Source organism: Nicotiana tomentosiformis, chromosome 12 (assembly GCF_000390325.3).
Source record: "Nicotiana tomentosiformis chromosome 12, ASM39032v3, whole genome shotgun sequence".
Taxonomy (NCBI): domain Eukaryota; kingdom Viridiplantae; phylum Streptophyta; class Magnoliopsida; order Solanales; family Solanaceae; genus Nicotiana; species Nicotiana tomentosiformis.
This window is the reverse complement of record NC_090823.1, coordinates 113,106,068-113,112,650: the sequence shown is the minus strand read 5'-3', so window position 1 is coordinate 113,112,650 and position 6,583 is coordinate 113,106,068. Positions and strand designations below refer to the sequence as shown.

General features: G+C 35.2%; 1 long non-coding RNA gene across 1 annotated transcript; it reads right to left on the bottom strand.

Moving 5' to 3' along the window:
- Positions 1-2,519: 2,519 nt before the first annotated feature.
- Positions 2,520-6,318, bottom strand: LOC104095050 (uncharacterized). The gene is made up of 2 exons (XR_686048.4): positions 6,114-6,318; positions 2,520-2,714 (listed from the first exon to the last, which is right to left on the bottom strand). It is a non-coding gene; the product is annotated as an uncharacterized lncRNA (long non-coding RNA).
- Between the last annotated feature and the right edge of the window lie 265 nt (positions 6,319-6,583).

Here is a 6,583-nt window from a genome sequence, read left to right as displayed (position 1 = left end):
TTTCGAAATATGACCTCAATTTGAAGTCTAAATCTCAATTTTACAACCCTCCCCCCTTAACCCCTCCCCAATTCTACCCAAATCCCTAATTTTCTACCATGAAAGAGCATAAATTAAGGTTAAAAATCAATAGGTGTTGATGGAAATAGAAGAAAACGAGTTAAAGTATACTGACCTATGAAATGGTGATGAAATTTCTCTTCTAAATCGCCTCCAGGACGAGCTCTAATGTGAAGATGGTAAAAATGGATGAAATCCCGTGTTTGGGATATTTAATTGACTAGGCGTCACGCCTTCTTCGCGTTCGCGAAGGGCCTGAAGCGATCGCGATACACAACAACTCTATGGCTTATACGTTCGCGATACTCCCCACGCGTTCACGAAGGCTTCTCCCCCCTGGCCTTCGCGTTCGCGAGCCAGGTCTTGCGTTCGCATAGAGTAATAGCTCAATCCCCAGTGCCCCCTCCTAATACTACGCGTTCACGAGGGACAGGTCGCGTTTGCGGAGGGTAGACCCCCAGTACTCCGCGTTCGCGACCAACTCCTCGCGTTCGCAGAGAGTAAATTCCTCCCCCAACCCAGTTCCCCTTTGCGATCGCGAGAGCACAAAATCTTAAGCATCATATATCAACAAGACCAACATTCTTCTAAATTCAAAAATCACTCTATAGCCTATTCGAAACTCACCCGAGCTCCTCGAGCTTCAAACTAAACATGCACACAAGTGTGATAACATCATAAGAACTTGATTGCGCGATCAAAATACAAAAATAACAAATAGAACTATGAATCAAAGTTCAAAATGAATAATATTTTTAAAGAAAGTCAAGAACATGTAATTTTACAATCACACGTTCGATTCACGTCAAATCAACTCCGTTTTGTACCAAATTTTGCAGACAAGTCATAAATACTTAAATGAACCTATACCAAGTTCTGGAACCATAACCTGAACCTGGTAGCAATAAAGTCAATCTACGGTCAAACTTAAAAATTCTTTTAGCCTTCAAATTACTAGTTTTCAACAAATTGCGTTAAATCAAGTGAGGGTCGTCTGAATTCGATTCCATGCATTCGTCCAAGTCCCAAATCATAATACAGACCCATTGGAACCGTCAAAATACTGATCTGGGTCCGTTTATACAAAATATTGACCGTAGTCAACTCAATTCATTTTTAGGCTAAATTCACATTTTCATCAATGTTTCACATAAAATATTTTCCGGAAAAGACACGTACTGTGCACGCAAAATTGAGGACGGCTAGATAGAGATTTTCGAGGTCTTGGAACATAGAAATGAAAGATAAAATTGAAAATGACCTATCAGGTCATCACACTCTCCACCTTTAAAACAAACGTTCGTCCTCAAACGGACATAGAAAGGTACCTGGACTGGTGAAAGTGTGGATATCTACTCCGCATGCTGGACTCGGACTCTCACGTGGCTGCCTCGATCGGCTAACCTCTCCACTGCAGTCGAACTGAAGGATAACTCTTAGACCTCAATTGCTAGACCTGTCGAGCTAGAGTGGCCACCGACTCCTCCTCATAAGTCAAATTCTTGTCCAATTGGACTGAGATGAAATCTAACACAGGGGACGAATCACCGTTATACTTCTGAAGCATGGACACATGAAACATCGGATGGACTACTCATAAACTAGATGGCAATGCCAATTTATAGGCCATGTCACCCACTCTCTCAAGAATCTTAAAGGGTCCGATATACCTAGGGCTCAACTTGCCCATCTTTCCGAACCTCATCACACCCTTCATGGGCGAAACCCGGAGCAATACCCTCTCTCCAACCATGAATGTAATATTACAAACTCTACGTTCGTCATAACTCTTCTGCCTAGATCACTACTGGAAAATGAGCCTATGGCAACAGCGGAAAAATCGTTGCAAATGACAGGTAAACCGTTACCATAGATGTATTGGAACGGTTTAGCGACCGTTACATCCGCTCGCGTGCCAATAGATCTAGAGCAACGTCTCTTGCGACGGTTCACTACATCGTTGCTATAGGGCCAGCTATCGCAACGGTTTTTTCTTTGTCTGAAGCAACGAGTATTCATTTCAACTGCAACGGTTTAAAACCGTTACCATAGAGTTTAATGCAAAAGTTGTAAACTATTACCATATTATTTACTACAACGGTTGGAAATCGTTACCATTTAATTTATTGCAACGGTTGTGCAAGCTATTGCAACATTTATTTATATATATATTAACAGTTTTATTACGCTACTGTAACGGTTTTCTTTCTATTGCATCAGTTATAATTGCCATTTACATCGGTTTGTCGCACTTTTGGAACGGTTTGCAAGACCTAGTAGAACAATTTAGATTGTCTATGGCAATAGCATTTGTGCTTATTGCAACGATTCTATTAGGCTATTGTAACAGTTTAATTGACATTATTGCCTTGATTGTAAATGACATTTACATATGTAACTATTTGTAATAACCTGAAAATTATATAAATAAAAAGATAAAACTCTTCATAATCTATACGTTCCAATAAGCTAATAATAACCATAATAGCAAAATATTTTAACCCAATTACATAAGCTTTACAGTTCAACACTTCAAAAGTTAAAGTTTCAAATGTTGATAACAAAAGACTCCTAGAACATCGACAACAATTCAAAATTCTTCTTAAGGTCTAGATCTTCACGATCTCAATCTTCCCTTTCTTCAATTGCTCCACCTACAAAAGAGGATAAATAAAATTATTACCCTTCAAGGGTTGGTTTACCATTATAAGAATGGGTATAGTCCATGAACAATGCATAAAGTACAAAGTTTCCAAGAGAAAGAAACAAGTTCACACAAATGAAGAAGCCAAAGTTTAGTAAAAAATCTAAATCATCAAAACCAAACTTGTAAGCATATGGATTCAGGAAAATTGAGAGTTGTGTGCTTTTCTCATTTTGAACCAACTCAAACATAAAAACATAAGCAAATGAACAATCTAACAGTTTCGGTAGCCAACCAAACTAACAGTTTTTAACTTTTCATTTGTTTTGCAAGTAACAATCTAAAGTGGATACATTCCATGAGAAGCATAGCAAAAACAGTCAAGCAAAATACATATCAAAACAGAATTTTTGCAATATTGACTTCGAAAAAACATTGCAACATAGCTCATATCAAACTAACAATGGACACCATGAAAATGGAAGCTCCATGTTATCTATTTGCCCAAAAGAATTATGATAATACTGGAAAGGGCACACTTTTTAACGAGCGTTATCACTTCACCCAAACATGAATGATCCATTCGGACATATTTCGGATTCTTGAACTTGTTCTTCTTAACTGGGAGTAAAGAACATGTATAGCTATATAAGGTAGTAAATTATTTCATCGTGCTAAAAACTTGCAATAGGTTGAACAAACACAGTAGTCATTCATTATCTTCTACGACTACAGCTTGCTATGGACTTACATTTTCATCGCAACAAAAACAACTGTTGTGATATCAATCAACTGCAGTCCAAAAGACCAGTACATGTAGGTAATCAAGACACAAGTAGCTAATACCATAAACAAATTAAGAAGATTGCTAGGTATTAAATATTAATTCTGAAGTCAATGCGGTCAATCTCTATTTAATTTTTCTTCTCCCTTTCTACGCAAAGTTAACACGAGGAGTAGAGAGCAATGGTCACGATGGTGCGTGTTGTAACTTCTTTACTAAGCCGTTACCTCGAGATTATTTGACTTTAGACTACTATGTTGTCATTCATTCCCACATTGTAGCTTTCCACGTGTTGTGAATTATGGAAAGCATGTATAGAGAATACTATAGTCTTCTATTTCCTGAGAATTTACTCATATTACAGTTATACCATGTACATTATTCCCAAAAAAGTGAAGAACAGGCTATATTTAAGTAAATGACACTGGAAACTTAAAAATAGAAGGCTCACACTGTTTCAGCCTATTGGATATTATGGTTTCACTTTTTAACGGTGCTGGAAATCAAGGCCTACAGCTAAACGCGGAAAATGTCAATAAGTAAATGGTGCAAGAATAAAATCAAAAGCAAAGGAAAGCACGAATTGCTTTTAGAAATCCTGCCAAAACTAAGCACACCATAGAAACTATCAGGTATCAAAACACTCAACTTACTCAATTGGCAAATAAATGGAGAGATTAGGAACAATAATTGTCAACATTTATACTAAAGTTCTACTTTAGAGATCACGAACACTCAACTTCTACTGTTATGGAAGCTTGTCAAAGCTACAAGATCTAGGTCTTAATTCATTTATATTAAAATGATGCACAACACAATAAAACTTTATAAGACAATATACATAATAGAATAAAAATTTGTAAGACCAAATAAATCATATTCTACTTGAACCTGAAAAACATTTGTAATGCAGGAATATTAGGTCAACATTATGACTATGTTCTCCAATGAATATTGAATAAATAATCAAAAGCCAAAATGCAATTACGATATCTTTAAATTGGAGTAAACAAAATTTAAAATATAAAGTTAACAAAAATATAGCAACCCCAATTTTCTCTCCACTAGATCTCAGTGCTTCTAACAGGAAATCAAAATCCACCAACTCAACTTTCTTTTTCTCAAACTAGAAAATTGATCAACTCAACTCTCATTTTTCAAAACTAAAAATCAAAATAACAAATTTATCAATACAATATCTGAAAAATTGAAGTACAAAATTACTAAAGAAGAATGATAAATCTATGGTGAAAATATTTCCAGAGAAAGAAAAGGAAGGAGCAGCGAACAGAAGCCTATGCCGGATGTGTAATTTTTCCTTAGCCAGATTTATTGCCTTCAAAGAATTCTAATTTTAGTCACACATTTGCTAAAAGAAGAAAATGTAAGTAAGAAAATAGAACACGGTATCTAGAAATTTTCTATACCCAACATCCAAAAATTTAGTATCATATGCTTACAAAGAAAATTTTAAAATATAATCCAATACCATGTCAGTATCTTCAACCAAAAATGTCAAGGAGGAAGAAAATTAGTCATTTTAGAAAAATCGGACTTCCTTATACTACTCTATTTCAAACATAGAATTAGTTGAAGATACTACTCTATTTCAAACAGAGAGTTAGTTGAAGGAAAATTGGACTTCCTTGAAGTTAAATGTATGCAAGAGTAATATTGCCTCTAAGAAATTATTATAAATGAGTGGCTGCTTTAACCAACATTCATCCTTTAGCAGCATTAACAGCAAAACGACAAACAACCTCCACCCAACAGATTTTGAGCCCTAACTAAAACTACTAACTTTGCTACAAATTAACAAAACTAAACTTCAAACAGATAGAGAAGACAAGGGACTGAGAGGTTGTCGATTCACATCAAGACATAGCAGTGACAATGTTATTGTATGAAGTAGATGACAAAAGTTTAACTCATAATCTTTAAAATATAGAAAGTAGAAAAACACCCAGCTCTTTTACCCTATTTCCTTTTGTAGGTCTTTCTTCTTTAAGATAAGAAGAAAGTTTTTATCTAGAAATGAGCATACATCCTACTTTAGTAAGATACAAACCAATTAAGATTGTATACGATTTTACCATACTAATCTCATCTTGTAACAACCCAATTTTACCCAAGCAAAACATACTTCTTTGAACATAGTTGAACAAGTTTGCCTCTTTTACCTTCGTTGAGTTTTAAACAAATAGAGAGACTAAACGAGTACAAAATTGTACTAATCTCATGTTGTTACCTTCTATGATTCTCATATCATTAGGCAGAAAAACAAAATAATATCACTCTAAATGATACTACAGTCAATTACATAAGAACAATCCAATCATTCGATCAATACTATCTTACAGCTCTATTAGTGGATATAGCAGTAGACGACCAAAAAATATCTACTCCATACACAACTCTTAATTGTTAGCAAATTTTCAACCCCAACAACCAAAAATTACTCTTTTCGAACAAAAATTATTAGAAAAAAAAAAGGTAAGGAAGAAAGAATCAACAAGAAACAAGAAAATCCAGTATACTTTTTTCCTTATTATCAATCAATATAGCTACAGAGAATAAAATAAGCAACACAGAATAAAATAAGCAATAAGGAATTAAAATAAGAACCTGTTGGAACAAAAGGAGACTTGGGCAAGAGAAACATAAGCCCTAAGAGAATCCAATTTGGGTCAATAGAGGAAAACCCAGTTGGTAAAATTAGAGAGTGAAGAGCTAGCGTTGGAGAAGGAGGCTATCTCATTGATGGAGGAGGAGAAGAGATGATAATATCTGATATTTGGGTGTTTGGACATTTACGAAGCGCCTATAGAATAAGGGATTTTGGGTGTTTATTGGCTTTAAAATAAAATAACAAAACTAGGCCACTTAAAATAAGAATGAGGGACTGATAGGGTTTAATGAAATTTAGGGAGGGAAAACGAGGTGGGAAACATTGATGGTCGCCAAAGTATATTTTTTCAGATAACCATTACCACAGAATAGCCTACTACCACGGTTACACAAACCATCACAATAGATTAATTTATGGCAACAGTTATTCTGATAATGCAACGATTTATTTTAATAAGTGTCCTAAT